This window comes from Protopterus annectens, chromosome 2.part1 (genome assembly GCF_019279795.1).
Source record: "Protopterus annectens isolate FY-2018-M chromosome 2.part1, PAN1.0, whole genome shotgun sequence".
NCBI lineage: Eukaryota > Metazoa > Chordata > Ceratodontiformes > Protopteridae > Protopterus > Protopterus annectens.
In genome coordinates, this window is record NC_056729.1 from 1,701,480,756 (window position 1) to 1,701,500,866 (window position 20,111).

A 20,111-nucleotide genomic window follows, 5' to 3' on the forward strand; every position below is an offset into this window, starting at 1 on the left:
TGTTGCTAAGGTTGTAACATCCCAGAAGAGCAAAGATCTATCTTTTCTGGAAGTGTACTGGTACAAACTCCATAAGGGGGACACTAGTGAGGGCCCAATGACTGGAGATCAGCATGGATTTGGGTAAAAAGCAGTATGATGTAGTGTGCTTTTGATAATCCTGCGTATTTCTGGTCCATGTATAATTTGACTCCTATTGTGTATATAAGCATCAACTTTTTGCCAGTGAGTAATGTAAATCTTTCATAGGTATGTACTAGGTTAATGACCAGGGCCTTTATAAGCCGGTATGTGCAATCCAGCCCATTTGTCTCCCTATGCATCATGGGCATTTATTAGGAGAAGCTATGTTAGTTAGGAAGTTTTTAGAGGTTTTGTGGGGAGGGTATGTTAGTTTTAGGCATTACTGTCTACTTCTGTCTATCAGAGACATGGGGGTCAGACCTGGGCTGAATTCCCTATTTCCCATCCGTTGGAGAAGCTTACTCTTAAAAAAAGGGTTAGGGATGGATGTGGAGCCTGTTCCAGAGTATGGGGATCCTCTGAGACGCATATCTGTCTCACCAACATGTCTTATTTATGTCACAAGCAAAGTTTATATCCTTGGATCAGAGCTGGATCCGAGGATGCTTTGTATGCCAGGCATAGATCGCCTCTCAGTAACTTGTAGGAGACAGAATGTAGAGATAGAGCTTTAAGGTGATCTGTATAGGACAGTGTGTTTATACCCTGGATTATTCTGGTAAGGAACCTTTGTGGGTGTTCCACTGTTGCATATGTCTGGTCAGGTACATGCTGAAGGGGGGCATTATACTCAGTGGTGGGTCTAATAAGGGCTGATTAAATTAACACTGTGATCTCACTGGACCTGGATGCCATGTCCTTACTTAATAGTTGGACAAATAAATTGAGGGATATTTACATCCACCTGAGGTTACCAAATCAAGCAGATGGGGCCTCAGTTTAACATTTCATTCAAAGGATGACACACATGTGTACATCATTCCCCCTATGCTACACTGTAGTGTCAGCAATCCGTACAGTACAGTACAGCATACATTGGTTGTATTTCAGAGAACAGAAGAAATAGTGCCTCAGCATGTCTGCGTTTTAGGTAAAGTATGTAAATTAGAACTGTTTTATCATGTGCAGTCTCAACTCTGCCATTAAACTGAAATAAGTGATGCCTGCACTGTGTAATTCCTTCTGCAGCTAGAAAAGTTAAAAGTTCCCCCGTTACCCCCAGCAGTAATACACTACTCAGTCCCAGTACCCCCAAACCCAGCTGTTCAGGACTGTGATGTGTTTGCTGGTGCTCCTGAAATAGAGGAGGCATCCAGCAAACCAAGTCTTCTTTCTGCATCACATCCCCATCCACATCCTCTTCAACTGAGGGGCAGTTTACAAAAAAAATAAAATCTCTGATTGGGTACCTGGGGGACCTGAAATGCAGGAGATAATCAGATCCCACTTCTGTGTCCTTTTTCAAGCCCTCCTTCCTCACATTTTACTACAGGAGGTGGGGGTGGGAGTGTGGGTGAAAGAAACAAATATTTTATTTTATTTTAAACTGTAGCAAACTGTTGCTACAATTTATACCCAGCATGGAGCACTACAGCACTCAGGTTCTAATGTAAAAAATATACATAAATAAAACTTATTTTCATTTAAACTGTATAAAACTGTTTTCTGCATTTAAGATTACACAGGGAGAACTACAGCTCTGTGGATTGACGACAAGTGCTATAATGTTTTTTTTTAAATGATCAGAACTGGTTCTTGATGGCTGATTGTGCCTCCAAACATTTTGTGTTTGAGGCAGTTGCCCCTTTCACTCTGTGCTAGCTTCGTTACTGGTGGTTATTTTAGTGCTATCGATTAGAATGTGTAAAAGCGGGCGGCCACGGTGGTGCAGCGGTTAGCATTGCCACCTCAAAGCAAGAGGTTCTCCGGTTCGATTCTCGGCTGGGGTGCCTTCTGTGTGGAGTCGCATGTCCTCCCTGTGGTCACGTGGGTTTCCTCGGGGTGCACCGGTTTCCTCCCACATCCCAAAGACATGCAGTAGGTGGATTGGACACTCTAAATTGGCCCTAGGTGTGAGTGTGAGCATGTGTGTGCCTTCTGTGGAAGGTTGGGCGCTGGGCTGGCAACTCGACACCGTAAAATTCCACTGCCAATCATGAGCGGACAGATGATCCGCTGTGGTGACCCCTAACCAGGAAAAGCCAAAAGGAGAAGAAGAAGAAAAGAAGAATTAGAATGTGTAAAAGCCCTTTCCTGGCAGTCTGTTTAGCTGATGTTTTGCAGCTGATGACAGTGTGAATGCCTGAATTAGCTATTTATACTGATTATCTCTAGTTTTGTTCTCTAGTTTTGTTCTCTAAAACAAGTATAGTAAATGTATTAGTTCCACCAGTGAATAGTTGTCATTGGTGCATGTGGTGCATTACCTAAGATGTGTTGCATTGTCAGTTTTATCTTTTAAAGACACAACTCTCAATATTTTTTTTTTTTTTTTTTTTTTTTTTACAAATAGTGAGATATATAGATCAGAATTTCCCTTCAGTCATTGAAACAGTGAAATGTGCACCCAGAATCCCTCTACTGGACAGATTTCCAAGGGATACACCACTAAACATAGCTAGTTTTTGAAAAGGTGTCTTCTACCGATTTTTACTTTCTACTCCACTTGTACACATGACTATTCCATACAGTAGCATTATTTGTGCACCAGGTCTACTTTGTTAGGCAACCCACACAATTTGATTGTGTTCGTTTTCTGTTGAGCAAAATTTGTGTCTGTGAGGGGGCCACAAAATGGAAGGTTGTAGCATGATATGTAGGGGCAAGATTATTTTAACTTATTTAAGACAGTAGACACACTAGGTAAAGTGCCTTATTTCAAGGAAGACACAGGGACATTGATAACACAATAGAAAATCAAAATATTTAATGTAGTTTTGCAGTTGCATGAAGTGATGCTGTGGTTGTTAAATGGCCAAACTGAAAATATTCGTTTTAAAGAAAGTCTTGGTGGGCACAATCCCTTTCCTTAAAGAGAATAGAAGGAACCACACTAGAAACTTATAAAATAGGCAGTAAGAAGCTCTGTTATATAAAAAGAAAGAAAGAGAACAAACGAGTACTAAGACATGGCTCCATAGAGAGAGCAGTTATACTAAATCCTGGGGCCTCAAAGAGAGAAAGTCAGTCTTGGGGCTGAGTAGAACTCAGGAAAGTTCATTTTGGAAAAGAAATTGGAAGAGGAACATTCCAGGGGGGAGAGGTTGCCGAGTTAAGATTCATCTACCGAATTGTAAAATTTTAACTACTTGAAAAATCTGGTAAAAGAAACTTTTTTGTATGAAAGAGCTTGTAAGTAGCCAATTACTGAATTAAAAAAAACATAGGCGATTCACTTTATTGTCTACAAAGTAACAGCACTGGAAAAGTAGATTGAAAAGTACAGTATGAACCTGTCAGTCTGTCTGCAGATAGATGTTTTCATAAAAATGACAGATATAAAGCTTGTTTTGTCATTGGCTAAAAGTGAAGCCATTTCTCTTGGCTAAAACAAAGCATGTTTTTGTTTGCTATTTGTTCAAGTGAAGTTACTATGATTGTGATTCATAGAGACTGCTGATGTTTTACTGACAATGCTGACAGTGTTAAATGCATTTTAAAGTATGACATCTGAGGTAAATTTCTTACAAAAGACCACATTGATAGATTGCAGTGGTCAAAACAAGTTTATTATAAATTGTGAAGCTCTTTGACTTTTCTAGTTACCTGAAAATTGACTTGCTCTGAGTGAATGCCTTCCATATCACATGAAAAGGCATACAAAGCACTGTAAGGAAATGTTATTTGTTAAAGTAAAATATATTGTTTGCTTGGTACTGTGAAGCTACAAACTGAATTTTTTGTTACCTGATCCTAAACTGAGAGAGGACTGTTATCTCACTAGGTTTGCCTAACTATTAAGCAGTGTTGGATAAGGTTGTACAGTTAAGATGTATGATAGAGGTGTATGGAAATGATACAGGTGCATGGAAAACAAAGGTACTATGATAAATGGTGACAAATGTTTCTAGCAGAGTGGTTTATTCATGCAATCCATGAAATGTTGCTTAAATCTGTGTGTACTGCGTTTACTGAGCTGGTGAAATGAACATGTTTGGAAACAATGTTGCAACATAAAATGTGTGTTTATCAGCGCTGGTGAAAAGAATGTACTGAGAATTTTTCTTATAGCACAGATTTTACGGAATTCGTTCTTAAGAAAATAGATAAGACAATCAAAAAAAATTGTGCGCTGAAAATGGTGATTGCCATTAAGCTTGAACTGTCCATTTGTTAACTGCAAGGTGCACTGAAATACAGCCCTGAATCTGACCCAGATGACCCAGTATAAACTAGTGACCTGGGAACTGGAGAACCAACAAGGGAGGAAGAGTGGCCAAAGTGCACTTACTTATCCTGGGGAAACGGAGGTGGTTCAGCTGCAATTTTAGCAAATACTGTGGAGAAAAGTACATAGTATGCAGAATGTATGTCAGGCAGTTGCACTTTGCTCTGTCAAGCCACACCCACACAGCAGCCTTCATGCAAATGTGTGTGTGTATATGGACATACATACTATCACTAGAAGGTATATCATGCCATTGTAACTGCTTACATGTACATCAGCCGTTAGAACTACTAACTGGAAAAACCTTCATAACTGCTTGCATGATAAATATGTCATAACTGGCACTCACCTTGAGGGGGGGGGGTGAATGCGATGATTGATTGTGGATAGGCTGATGGTTTGTATGTATTGGGGAAACAAACATAAAGACTTTCTTTTGGAAAATGCTGCAGTAAAACGCACTCCATCATGGGTGCAGCTGCTTCCATTGCTTGCATCAGGAATGTTGTCATTCTGAATGCTTTTGCTGGAGCCACTTGGCTATCATTTCTTAGCTTCACTAAATCCTGTTGCCTGGACTTTGATTCCAGGAGTTGGTAATTCTTTGGCAATTTTCAGAACTTCTGCCTTCTGACCATTCTCCAACTCAAACCTCCTTGGAGCTATTTTGTTACTGTCTGTGATTTTTCCCTACAGTGTATTTACTAAGAAAGACTTGTATAAAATGTAACACATTTATTTACTGTATCAGTTTATCTTTGAGAGTGTCCTCCTATGTAGCTGCCTTTTACCCTCCATCTACCCCCTTGTACTTGGGTTTTTTCCTTCATCCAGCACTTGATGTTGAAGGTCCTTGTAAGTTGGGCAGTCATATATCCCTTATATGTTGTAATATTTCTCTTTCATTTCTTACAGATTGTGCTTACTCAGCAGAGCTGGGTGAACTGGTGTGTGCAACAGCTAGTTGCATGATGCCACAGCCAAGCATGTTCTCCTAGCACAGTGCATGATGCCACAGCATGCAATGGAAGGAGGCATGTTTGTACCCAAGCACAGGAGATGAAGCGGAGAAAATGGGTGACTTAGGGCTTGTAGAAGGGGAATGTCAACAATCTGCCCTCCTAGGAGGATTCCCTCACAGATTAAATGATATGGTAGATACAGATCTGCTATTTGTGTTAGATAACCATATAGCCATCTGTACTTGCATATTAGCTGTGGGACTTTGTACTTTACATGTTTGCACTGGGAGAAGGTAAGTTGTATTACATATGTGAAAGTATTGCGGATTATTCACTAATACCCTGAGGAAAGGTGCAAGTAAAGCTGAGTCTAAAAGCATGCAATGTGAGGAAAGACCTTAAGATACGTTGTCTTCATGCCAGCTCCCCTCTATGAGCCCAGATCATTCATTCCCCTCTCGTGGGAATTATCTTGCTGCAATGCTTTTAATGAAGGTGTTTTTGCTTATGGCTGTAACTCAGCCCCTGGTGGCTGAATTGTGCTTCTATGTCACAATATCGGCATCCTTTGCTCCCCTGTAAGTGTGTGCGCTCTCATTCGCACACAGCTACAAGACCTACCATCATGATGGGCACTGCCCACAGGAGCAGGTTAGACTGACCAGGACCACCATCTCCATTCCCTGAAGGAAGCATAAGCTGCTTGCTCCTACCCTTTCCTGCATGGCACTTCCAGTACCTAGGTTGCTATACAAACTAAGAGCTAGGTTAAATTCAGTACTCTATTCCTTTGTGCCATAGTACTGGATTTGTGATTCAGAAATTTTTTAACTTAACATTGATAGCACAAGAAATAAATGTTAGGAACAAGGCCATTGCTGAGTGCAGCAGCAACATTGGGCTTGTAGACAGAGTACAGCTAAGTATGAGTCAAAAGCAGAAAAATCATTGATGTGAATGTGAACCATGAAAGGGAGAAAATGGAACAGAGAGAGTGTATGAAGCGACAAATGTAGACCAAGAAACGAGTTTGGAGAGGTCTTCACGACCCAAGGACGAAACGCCAACCAGAGCAGTAAATAAATCCTTTATTGGAAAGCCACCACACTTAAAAACAATCGCTTTCGCTCATTATTTTTAATAACAACTTAAACTACAATAATAATGATGTAATATTTAAGTTTTTGAACAAAATGAGATTAAGTTGGTTGATGAACTTTTTACCAAATTCAATTGTGGTTGAATTACGTTTTTTAATCGATGAAGTGTTTTACAAGTTGTGATTCACACACATTTATGTATTTATTCAGTGGTTTTCAGGCTTCACCTTTATTGCATTTTATTCTTTATGTTATATGGGAATCAGTATTCTAATTTCATGCTTTGGTGTTTAATTCATGAATATCCCTTTAACATCTTAATGAATTAATGACTTAATTAATTAATTATGCATATTATGTGACCCAGGTTTGGTATATAACACTTGAATATTTTGCATTTTCATTGAACTTGAAAAAGCTCGGTATTGCACCGAGCGAAAGCGCTTGTTTTTAAGTGTGGTGGCTTTCCAATAAAGGATTTATTTACTGCTCTGGTTGGCGTTTCGTCCTTGGGTCGTGAAGTGCTCTTTTTTGGTTTTGATCACATTCTGCTTCTTTGGTTTTGCTTGACATGGCTGAAGGACTTGCTCCAACTGACTTTGCGGACACTCCTCAAGTGTTGAGGAACCAGGGTGACGACAGCCCGATCACCCGTGCAGAATTTAACAAGGTTTGGACTACTATTTCCCAGCTTACCAATATGCTCAACGCTATGCAGAGCAACACACCACTTACGTTGCCAGGCAACCAACAGTTAGGGCTAGAACAGAGAAGGAAACGTGCTGCTAACACGGCCACAGGAAGATCTCCTGAGCCATTGCAAGAACGTCCGGTTCATTCACAGTCAACAGTATTCGATGTCGAACAATGAATTAATACACTGAGATTGCAAACGGAGTCAACGGACTCAATAGATGAACAATCCCACAATTTCAATTTCAACGCCTGGGCTGAACGACAGTCTTTGTTTAAAAAAGGGACTGTTATTTCTAATCAGAACAAGAACATGGATAGTGACTTTCACATGTTAAAGGACAAGTTATATGCATATAAAAGTAACCAGCTTGAGATTAATTATCTCAAAGAATGTGTAGCAGTTAAGCATATACCGAAGGGTTTGTGCTTTTACAAGTTCTCCAATAATGTACAACAGGGAACGGCTGCTTATGACAAGTTGTGCACAATATTTGATAAGGCTGGTCTTGAAATGCTTAATGTTATGATATTTGAGTATGAGGCGAAGACTGATACTCTTTTAAAGGAACTGAACTTGTTGAACAACTCTTTAGTCAATGACAGTAACTTTTTTTCTGTGAAAAAGAATTATGACAGTGTGTTTAAAGAAATAGATTTATTCTGTGTAAAAATTGTAGAGCGTAAAATTCGCAAACTTGAAAGAGATTTAGTAGAATACAGGGAAGGGTTGGCCTACCCTAAACCTGGTAAAACACGTAGAGATTACATTAATTTTGATACGGGTGTTAATCATAGTGTTAGAGACAACAACCACCCAGACTCCTATGCACAACCACTACGCAGAAGCGAGAGGCTGGCGGAGAAGGGAAGAAAGAATTCCACCCAGGATTTTCAACAACCCCCAGACAGAGTAGGGGGAAGGGGGCAGAGATTTCACCAACAAGGTTGGAACACCAGACACAATTAGATGCACATTTCATCAATGTAGACAGTAGGTCACCAGATGATCTTTGTATTGAAAGTACCGACGAACACGCTGTTTTTAAAAAAGACAATTTTATTATTTACAATTACACAGACATAGAAGTGAACAAATCCTCCTTCGACTTGTTCACTCAAGGTTTTCAGTTCATTCCTCTACGTCCATTTAATTTAACCCATGCACTTATAGATGTTAAATTGTTCACAAGAAAGTTAAATTTATCATTGTTCTTCAAAGGGCAGACACACATTAAGAATGAACTGTGTAGAAGTAGTACTTTTAATCCCCCCATGCACCCTTCCATTAAGGTGTTTGAAGAATTAATAGAAAAAGATTTGAGGATTTTACACTCTCATAACACATTTTCTCCACCTACTAATTTGAACAAAGAAGAAATGGAACTAGTGAACACTTTTAAAGGTCAAAACATAAGAATCATGAAACCTGACAAAGGAGGGGGTGTGGTTTTAATGTACAGTTCTGACTACGACTCGTACTTACATGTCATGCTACAAGATGTTGATCAGTATGAGACAGTTTCCAGGAACAAAGTCAATTTGGCAGCATCCAAAATTAATTTTACACTTATTGATCATTTATTACAAGGAACAATAAATGAAAAATTATTCAATTATCTACATGTTAGTAGACCTAGAATACCTGCCATTTTTGGAATCCCAAAAACACATAAGGGACTGAATCCATTAAAATTCAGACCTATTGTATCTGGAGCTGGCAGTATAATAGAACCTCTTGCTAAATTTATCGACCATGTTACTAAAAATTTTGTCTCTACCTTAAGTCACATTTGTAAAGACTCATGGGACTTTCTTAAAGGAATTCAACCTTCATTATACACGATGGATATTTACATGGTCATGATAGATGTCGAACTTTTTCCAAGCATTCCTCACAGCTTAGGCTTGGAATGGTTCAATGAAGTATTAGCTACAGAAACAAATTTAGGCAACAAAGTAACCAATTTGGTTACAGAATTCATGGAAATAGTTCTACAGAACAATTTCATTTATTTTAACGGTGAGTTCTTTAAGCAAAGAAAAGGGGTAGCTATGGGTGCCCCCTGTGCTTCCCTTTATGCTAATTTAGTACTACACAAATGGGAACAGAAATACATTTTTGCTACAGACTGGACATATTTTATCGCCCATTACAAAAGATATTTGGACGACATATGTATTTTATGGAACGGACAGTTAGAACAGTTTCATGAATTCTTCAATTACCTCAATTCTACTACCACTTTTTTATCTTTCACCTGTAACATTAGTGAAAGAGAGCTGCACTACTTAGATGTCTCTTTATACAAAGACGATTCCAAAAAGGTGTTTTCTTCTAAACTTTTTAGAAAACCAAGTTTTTCCAACTCTTACCTGCATTTCCAAAGTGGGCATCCTTTTCACCAAAAGAAGGGGATTGTGAAGGGACAATTTATTCGTGCTGCCAGAATGTGTAGTGACCGTGATGATTTCATTGATGAGGTAGAATTTATGAAGAAGTTATTTTTGGAAAGGGGATACCCTGAATCTTTATTAACAAGGTTGGCTGATGAGATTATTGCTAACAGAGACACCAAATACCCCCCGTTATTAGGCACTGGACTTTCTTTAAGCCCAGTTCCTTTAACAGATAGTGGTCTAAAGCAGCACAATAGTTTCATTTACACTTATTCACTTAATGCTCCTGAGATCGAGAATGTTATTTGGAAGCACTGGCCTATACTCACGCTGCATGATGAATTTAACGAGCTAGTACAGGCACATCCTAGTTTTGTTAGGAAAAGGGACACCAATCTTAAACAACTATTTGAGAAGAAAGACAGTTTGACTTTCACAACAAACAGACGTAAATTAGGCACCTTTAAATGTGGTGCCTGTAAACAATGTGACGCTATAATTAATGATTGTAAGTTATACATTCCATCTAGGAAATTTCTTTTAAAATCTAGTTGTTATTCCAACTGTTCAACAAAAGGGGTAGTTTATTTAGGGGTATGCACAGTATGTACAAGTTTCTATGTTGGAAAGACAGAGAGACCCATTAGAAGGCGTATTTATGAACACTTATATGACATCTCTAAACAAAAAGAAACTAACGCCTTTTTCAAGCACACAGTTTCCTGTCCTAATATGAGCCTTAAATTTATGGTGTTAGAACAAGTTTTGCCTGAGGCTAGAGGTGGTGACTGGGAGACTACACTTGAGTACCGGGAACTTTTGTGGCAATTGAGACTGGATGCAGGTAAACCATCAGGGCTCAATGATAGTATAAACATCAGCAGTGTCCTGAAGCTAAGGACTGCCCGACTATAGCCTTTAAGTCATCCTGGTTTACTATAGATTCGTTTAATTGTATTTTACATGATGAAACCAATGTAGACCTTTGTGCAACATATTATTACATGCACAAGTTATTAAATATATTAAATATATTTGAATTCATCTATTTATATATATATTTATTCACATTTTTTTACATACGTATATATTTTTTGTTTAAGCTTTGGTACAAGCCACTATTTAATATTTAATATTTTATTCTTAATATGTATTATTTTCAAACATTATTTTTAATAACAACTTAAACTGCAATAATAATGGTGTAATATTTAAGTTTTTGAACAACATGAGATTGTTTAAGTTGGTTGATGAACTTTTTACCAAATTCAATTGTGGTTGAATTACGTTTTTTAATCGATGAAGTGTTTTACAAGTTGTGATTCACACACATTTATGTATTTATTCAATGGTTTTCAGGCTTCGCCTTTATTGCATTTTATTCTTTATGTTATATGGGAATCAGTATTCTAATTTCATGCTTTGGTGTTTAATTCATGAATATCCCTTTAACATCTTAATGAATTAATGACTTAATTAATTAATTATGCATATTATGTGACCCAGGTTTGGTATATAACACTTGAATATTTTGCATTTTCATTGAACTTGAAAAAGCTCGGTATTGCACCGAGCGAAAGCGCTTGTTTTTAAGTGTGGTGGCTTTCCAATAAAGGATTTATTTACTGCTCTGGTTGGCATTTCGTCCTTGGGTCGTGAAGCGCTCTTTTTTGGTTTTGATCACATTCTGCTTCTTTGAGTTTGGAGAGGTAGCACGCACCACAGGTTATTGGCATAAAGAAATATTGAAAAACTGCCCATCTGTTAGTTCTGACTACAGGACCTGCACTGTCATGGTTTAAGCAGTCATCTTCTTCTTTCAACTTTTCCCGTTAGGTCTCACCACAGCGTATCAACTGTCCGCAGAACAATTGGCAGTGGACTTTTACAGTGTCAAGTTGCCACCCCGGCACCCAACCTTCCACAGAAGGTGCACACACTCACACCTAGGGCCAGTTTAGTGTGTCCATTCCTCTGCAGCATGTCTTAGGAATGTGGGAGCAAACTGGATCACCCGGAGGAAACCCACGCTACTGCAGGGAGGACATGCAGACTCCACACAAAAGGCACCACAGCTGAGAATCAAACCGGAAAACCTCTTGCTGTGAGGTGGCAATGTTAACCACTGCACCACCGTGGCCACCCATGATATGCTAAGCAGCACGCAGGTTAAATTAAAAGTGTTGAGTTTGCAGAGATGACTAGTTCATACATTGTTCATAACACTCAGTGTGAGATAGCACCACGTTTACACCTGAAATACTGATGATAGAAAAGTTAAACATGTAATGATGATCATCTTTCTGCAGGAAGCAGTTGTACTGATATTAAATCAGTGTGCTTCCAATTCAAAACTAATGAGAAGTCATAAGGGAGAGTATTTGTACATCTGTAGGTCTGCAAATAATTGATTTTTGTTTTTGGTAAATAAACCGCTTTGCAGCTCAGTGCTCTACTTTCACCTGTTCATTTTGTGCTGTTTTTTTTTCATAAGTTATCTCTGTATTTCAGTTTGCATTGCTAATGTCTTGCTGTATTAATATTTTACTTTCCATTGTTGTCTTGCTCACATCATTTTCTCTTTTTTCATGTTTTGATGCTTTTATTAGTTCATTTTATAAAACTGTTTACACAAACTGCACTTGAATTTCCATTAGTGCTTTTAAAACTTATTACTTCATGATAAACTTTTGTTTTTAATTTTCATATTTCCCCATTCTTTTCCCCTTTTCCGTATATTTTCTTGTCCCGTTGCAGGCCATGAAAGAAAGATAGAGTTGGTTAGATTCCTGATGTCTGGCTATGTTAATGGACAGGTGCTTAACGTGCTATCTGGGCATGCAAATGCAATTGCGTCATCAGCGGTAACTGCTTTTCAGGATGGTGCCGATCATCTGTCACCTTTTCCATTCCTTCATGTTCCCATTTATCAGGTTGAGAGGGTCCCTAACAAAAATGGTTGGTAACGTCTTGCCAAAGCAGATTTGAATTATGTCTGCTTTATAGACATTAGTTTCTAGAAAGTGTTCAAAACTCTGTTAGCACCTTGATAGTCCTTAACTGTGTGGTTACTTCCTTAATTACCCTTGTGTTACCATCCCCAGTAGTGATGATACCTGTGTGTGTCCATCTACCACCAAAAGGCTTAAATGTATTGTATAGTGTAAATGTGTAGGTTTCCTCACGCTGTTGGCAACATTCATGGAAACTTAGAAGATAGTTTAATTGATATGGTAATGAACTCCTGTTAAAGGTCATTAGTACTGTAAATAATATTGTTGGTCATCTCAAACTGTGGTATATCCTTTTAACAGTTTTAGCTTCAGGGATAAATCATTACATTCCTTTTATAAACTAATGTAAAACAATCTAGAAACTGTACCATCTGCTACCGGACTTTGCAATCAGTTTAATATCAGTGTTGTGATAAAAATATATCATAATGTTTTGTTTTGCTGTTTAACTGTATTTAACCTTAACTGTGCATATATTTCAGCAAGCGTGTACAGTGGTGTGTGTGTCTCTGTCTGTCTAGTACGTCTGTCCCACCCTGTCATTTGGTTTGTGTCATGTATATGTGTGCGTGTGCATAGAAGATATGAGGAATGAATTAATGAAGTAATTTTTGATGCATTTTAGAACTTCAGTTTGTCACACTTCTAAGTGTGACCTGTCATGTATTTAGTATTTGTCCTAGTACAACCTTATTTTTTAAAGATTGGTGTTCTATTTATGTGTACCTTTTGATTGTTTTCAGTAAATTTCAATTTTATATTCACATTTTAACTAGCAAATATGGAACATTAAAAAACAGCATCACCATATTTCTATATCTTCTGGGAAAAACAAAAAACTTTGACTTCATAATGGAAAGCATGGTGCCATGATTACAGAGAATATTTATCACAAAAAGCATCTGCACAGTGAATGCTTATTCGATTAGTTTATGCTGATCTTTCACTTATTGTAGATCTGTCAGTACATAGGGGTAAGGTGGGACCGTGGGGGGCATGACAGTAAATCAGTCCCATTGCCAGTCAGCACAGTGATTCCATCGCTGTAGCTTTACCTGTGATACCAGCAGTCTAGATGCAGAAAAAGAACAGAAAGAGCTGAAGGAGTGGTGGTTAGAATGATATTGCAAGGTGAAACACTGTGTAATTAATGCAAGATTGCTCAAGGATGACCTGTTACTGTAAATTAGTGATCTACAAAGCTTAACTAGAACATAGCCTAGTGCTTTGTAATTAAGAGTTCTGTTCTTGTCAACAGCAGGACTAAAGCAGAGAATGACATCTTTAGTCAGCTTTGCATATGAAACTTTCTGAGGGTACTTGCCACACCCATTTACCCACAATGCTTTGCTAAGTGAAGTCCCTTACCAGATCTGTCTTGAAGTGCATTCAGTGAGCATTGGAGAAATGACTGCAGGCTATTTTTTTTCCAAAAGTTGTTTAATCTGTGAAAACAGTATTACAGCTTGTATTATTTTTCAGTGTAGATTTACTAGTTTGCTTTGGTACTCGGTTCTGATCAAAGCTCAGATCTTTTTAATTTCTATTCTAATTTAGGAGAGTTTTACTGAACTTCTGGGACCCTTTCTAGACCTTGGTGTTTTTTATTGCCCTGCTGTCTACTTAATGGAACCTTACTGCTCTGCAGATAATTCTTTAGTGCTATTTATTGCTGCTTGTGCAATCAGTGTGTTGGCTGTTGAGTGTTACAGTTTGAATTTCATAGAGCAAGGTATTTCAGATGCTCTGATATAGCCTTGATGTTTGGTGCTGGCATTTGCATATCCCCTCACCAAAGGTGCCAGAAAAGCCAGTGCCAAGAACGTCTTCATAACAAGACTTGTGTATGCTCTGTGAATCACCACACTTTACTCTTCTTACAATTGTTGTTGTTCTTCTTTCGGCTTTTCCCGGTTAGGGGTCGCCACAGTGGAACTCAAGTCCGCTAATGATTGGCAGTAGATTTTTTACGGGTGCCGAGGTGCCAGCTCGACGCCCAACCTTCAGCGAAGGCATGCCCATTCTACGCATGTCTTTCGAATGCCACTCGACCACGGGGAGGACATGCGGACTCCACACAGAAGGTGCTCCAGCCGAGAATCGAACGGGAGAACCTCTTGCTGTGAGGCAGCAACGCTACCGCTGCACCACCGCGGCTTGATCTACTCACAGAAAAAAAGACAGCCTTGAATGAATTGTGAACATTCATTAACCTTTCTCCTCAGTTTGAGCACCACTCTCATAGGCTACAAAAAGCAAACTGGCTTCCCGTGACTGCTAGATCCATATTCCTGTTATCTTGCTTTACATTTAAAGTCCACCATGACCGCAACAATAATGCATTGACTGTAACCAGACCTTCTTTCAAACTAGCTTTCAGGCAAGAAAAGCTTCAGTGAAATTTTTCCCTCCATATAGAACCACATTCCTACTGAGGTTAGGCAAATAATAGAATATACCACTTTCAGGACAGACTCATAAAACACCATCAAAACTCATAAAAATGTGTCTTCTTTCTGGACAAAGGCTTACCTCCCAGATCCAGAAGCCTCCTCCAACTACAGATTACATTTATAATTTTGAGGGGTACTCTGTCTACTCTGGGGCAATAACTGTAAAATTGTAAGGCTGCACATACTAAACCATCTCTTCAGATTTTCGGTATATATCAAATTATTTTAACTTTATTGAGTTAGCTGTATACCCCTTGGTGACTGAGAAGGTTTCTTATTAGTCTTTAATTGATGTGTTGCAGGCTGAGATGTTTCTTTTTTTTTTTTTTTTTGCTAGTCTTTAATTGATGTCTTGTAGGGATAAATTATGCAAATAAAGGTTTTGCTATACATTTTAATTGAACATTGTCATTTTTAAGGATGATTATACAAGGTAGTGCGTTTTTTCTTACTGTTATTTCATCATTCTGTATTGATTAGCCAGTTCAAGGGCTTCATTTTGCATGGAAACTTCTTTGCAATCTGCTGTTACCAACTTGGATTTACTTGAAATCTGAGATTTTTGTTTGGCTTATGTTAACAAATTGTGACTTAATTCTGCTATGATTTTTGTTTGCTTGACAATAGCTCTTGTAACTATAAATCTGATATTGTCAGTCTTCATTCATTCTTGACTGTTGGGTTTCAGTTCTGATAGTCGGAACCGACTCTGCCATTATATCAAGCTCGCGCCAACCAGAAACTTTCAAGCCAAGGCTACCCATACTGCCTCTCTTCACTTCCCTTCAGATCTCGTTTGCCACATAGAAAATCGGACGCATCAGCCATGCTCTCAGTTAAGTGCCAATTTTTTTGATATATATATATATATATATATATATATATATATATATATATATATATATAGAGAGAGAGAGAGAGAGTTTCATACCTACTACTCTTTAATTGTAGCCTCTTCTTGATATTTGCTGTTACTGTTGTGTTTGGTGTGATAGTGATATATATTACTTTCTTTCGATCTTATCTCTAAAAGCTTACTTACCATCGTTGGTATAGGCACCTCCCTTCTCTTTTACCTCTGGTAAATTCTTAAATACCATCACAGGTATTCTCTGTCCTTCTTTCTTCCCCCCTTTACCCTTTTTTGACTGTATTTTTTCTAACTACTATTGCTGGTACAGGTTTAAAAAAATCATCTTTACTCTGTAGTTTCCGTTAGTTCCATTAGTGTGCATGTGTGAGTTTTGTGTCTGGGCGTGTGTCTTCTTGTATTTTTGAAAGATGGCTGAGAAACAGAAAGGAACCACAGGGTTCAAGCAATGTCAGGAATCTGCCCAACTCAGATCGGCATCTTTCTTGTGTTTATTATTTGGGGGTGCCACATTTGGAAATATAACCGCCGTGTGAACTCTGCAAGGGTTTCTGTGCTTGAACCCTTGCAGAGAGGCGTAACAAACTTATCCTCAAAGAACTGCTAAAATGCCCTTTTGGTGAGGATGTGTCTGAGGCTGAGACATCTAAGTCTCCCAAAAAAGAGACAAAGAAAAAGAGTCATTAATTTCCTGCTTCTTCTAAACTACATGAATCGAAATCTGCTAAGGGCCAGGTGCCAACTCATCCCTCGGTACCGAGGCCTAAGGTACCAAAATTGACACCAACTACCACTGTTCCGGCACCCAATTCTGTCATGGTGCCAACAACTGATGAAACTTCAAAAATTCCTACGGCACCAACCATATCTGTACCAATGACCCTCACTGCACCGATAGTTTCTCCTAGCATACTGGTTATTTCCTCTCCTGCAAAACATGTTATTGGTCAACCGACCATGGTGCCGAAGGTCGAGAGTACACCCAGGACTAGTACTCTCAATCTATAAACCCCTTCTTGGGTCAGCAATTAAGCCCATTCATTGAAAGATCAGAATCACCCTTGGCATGTCCATTTGTTCCACCAGGAGACTTTCAGAGCTTGATGTAGTTAGATTAGTGGATCAGCTCTTGGCGGCCAGAGGTCTCCCTGCCCCATGTAGGACCTCTCTCCAATCCGGAGCTGAGGTTTACTATCCAAGGACTCCCACTTATCTTCCTCCTTCATACTCTGCACAGGTCTTGGAGCCCTCGACTTCGATGTTCCAGGTGCTAGCTACTTCGGTGCTAATGGTGGACCTCACCTTGGTTCCAGCAAACACTCTGTGGCTCCATTGGAGGCAGCCCACCCACGGGACCATGACTTGGCTGGTGGCTCTAGGATCCCTAGATTGGCTCCGATTTTTTTTCCACAGCGCCGTTTGCGGTTCCTGGTGCTCTGGCAGTTACAAGCCCTCTCGCAGCTCCTACACTGGAGCTGTGCTCTTTGGGACTGGGTGTGACCTCAGTTCCAAGGCGGTGTTTCTCAGTTCCAGGCTCCCATCCCTCTTCAAGCAGGCCTGCCTTCCAGTTGGCACCATGGCCGTTGGAATGTCACATCTATGTATCCTCTGGCTCGCAGCTGTCACAGTGTGCTACTTTGGGGCATCAGGTACAAGAGCAGCAAGGCATCCTGCTGCAGGGTACCCTCTCGGAGTCCTCCTCAGATCTTTCCCCTAAGGAGTTTTCCTGTAAAAGAACGTGTAAGAGGAAGCACTTGGATTTTTCAGAAGAATGGGTCACTGAGGATACAAATTTTGATGAAGGGGAAGGGTCCCCTTGGTCACCCCCTGAAGATGCCTCCTTCGGAGGCATCCTAGAAATTTTAAAACAGAGGGGTGATTGGAAGCCCACAAACCCATCCTCCAAGGAATCTGTTTTCTTGCAGGCTTTTCATGCCTGGCAATCTACTTCTCGGTGACCTCACCTGCCGATGAACTGGTAAAACTCATCATGCAGTGTGTGTGTGTGTGTCAGGCTCCTGACTGTAGAGCCAGTTCTCCGGAGACTGGACAAAATAATTTCTGTGCCAGAGGATCATCCTCACTGGTCAAAAGGTCTAGCAGTAGATGCCATGGTGGTGGCAGCTGCCATTAAAAAGGAATTCACTGAGGAGAGTCCAGCTGTCCATCCTCCAAACAGAGAGTCCTGGATGATGGACAGATTCGGGAAGCCAGACTTTGCTTCAATGACCTTTACCATATGGTCCTTGAATTCTTTAGCACATTTTACATGACTCCAGAGTGATCTGATAACCGAGCTTTCAGAGACCTTAGCAGGAGCAGTGTCTAACGTGGTATGTGATAAGGTTGCCTCCCAGCTTGCCACCTTAGAGTTGATCTTCAGCTCGTCCATGCAGCTTATTGTACATACAGCCGAAGGGACGGCCAGGGCAGTGGGTACAGGGGTTGCCATTAGGCATCATGCCTGGATGTGCTTATGTGACTTCACGGACCCCTTCAAGTCTTCTTTCTTAATGCCCCCATTGATGCTTCATCTTTATTTGGCCCAAAAGTTAAAGTCACATTATCCAGGTGTGAAAAGGATGAAAAGACCCTTTCTGCTGTGGGCGTGTGTTTTTCCACTCCTCAGTGACCTTACTCCAGAAATCAGAGGAGTGGAAAGATGTGGTTCAGAAAGTCCCAAGGGCCTTTTTGGGACGCACGTGGAAGGTATTCCTCCCAAGGCAGAGGGGGGAATTCTTCCGGAAGACGCCCCTCCCATGGCAGAGGAGGCCTGCGTAACCAGGGTTCCAGAGATTCTTTTTATGGGCAACCCTACCAGCGCTCCTGAGCAGCGGCCCGATTGCTTACCTCTGGAGGCAGTCGGGGGAAGATTCTCTCTGCACCATTTAGCCTGGCACACAATAACATCGGATTCCTGGGTGCAGACAGTAATTACCAGAGGTTACCGTATCCCCTTCACCCATTATCCCAGACCACAAAGGCGAATCCCTGATGTTCCACCCAGTCAGAAGGATATAGCAGCACTAGAAGTTCAAAAGTGCTTCATAAGAGAGTCATCCAAACAGTCCTACCAGACCAAATAGGATCCAAATTTTACTCAAGATTCTTTTTAGTGCCAAAAAAGACAGGGGACTGGAGGCTAATTTTAGACCTCAGTATAATGAACAAATTTGTTAAACAGACAAAATTCTGGATGGTCACGGTTCAGACTGCCCTTCCCTTTCTGGAAAAAGACAATTGGATGTGCTGCATAGGTCTTCAGGACACATATTAAAAATGGACAAATGCTCCAGAAGATACCACTGCTTCCGGCTAGGAGCCAGTTATTACCAATTTCAAGCACTGCCCTTTGGTCTCACCACAGCCCGTGGGTGTTCAAATGTATGGCAGTGGTAGCAGCTTACTTAAGGCTACAGGGATTCCGTGTGTTTCTATATTTAGACGACTGGCTCCTTACCACCCCCATCAGGCATCTGCTGCTTTCTGCCTTGGACTCCATTCTAGGGCTTGCAGAGTTCTTAGTCATCTCAATAAACAAGGAAAAGTCAAAACTATCCCCCATACAGGACATAGAATTCATTGGAGCAAGACTAATCAGGAAATCCTGCATGGCTGTTCTTCCACTTCACAGACTGGAGAAGTTGAGGTTACAACTTCAAGTGATACTCTCTCAAGACAAGGTTCAAGCTCGCCAAGTCCTGCAGCTCTTGGAGTCTATGGCTGCAACGATCACTCTATTTCCTCTAGCGAGATACCACAAGAGGCTGCTTCACTGGCTTCTGACATCATAGTGGTCAATGTTAACTCACCCAATGTCCCACCCAATTTTAATAACCAACCAATGCAAGAAGGATTTATATTGGTGGATGAAGCCAGAAGACAAATTATGGAGACACCCCTTTTCCCCCTCTCAGCCCAAGGTCATAGTGACCACGGATGCATCCCTGATAGGGTGGGGTGGGGGGTGGGGGCATTTCCAGGTAAAGACAGTCTAAGGCACTTGGTCCCCTTCAGAGGCCAGTAAGCATATCAACATCTTAGAACTGAGCATTCCAATCTGCCCTGCCTTCAGGGACAATCGCTATTCAGTCAGACAACATGTCAGTAGGCTGGTACATCAACAGACAGGGGGGATCCAGATCCTACCCTCTTTGTTGATAAACTCGAGAGTTTGGCAATGGGTGATTGCCTCTAACCACTTTCT

At 40.2% G+C, this 20,111-nt stretch overlaps 1 protein-coding gene across 1 annotated transcript in view; it reads left to right on the forward strand.

Annotated features, from left to right (window-relative positions):
• KIF1B (kinesin family member 1B) overlaps nt 1-20,111 on the forward strand; it is a gene marked incomplete in the record, with an annotated part of 2,363,676 nt that overhangs the window by 1,738,162 nt on the left and 605,403 nt on the right.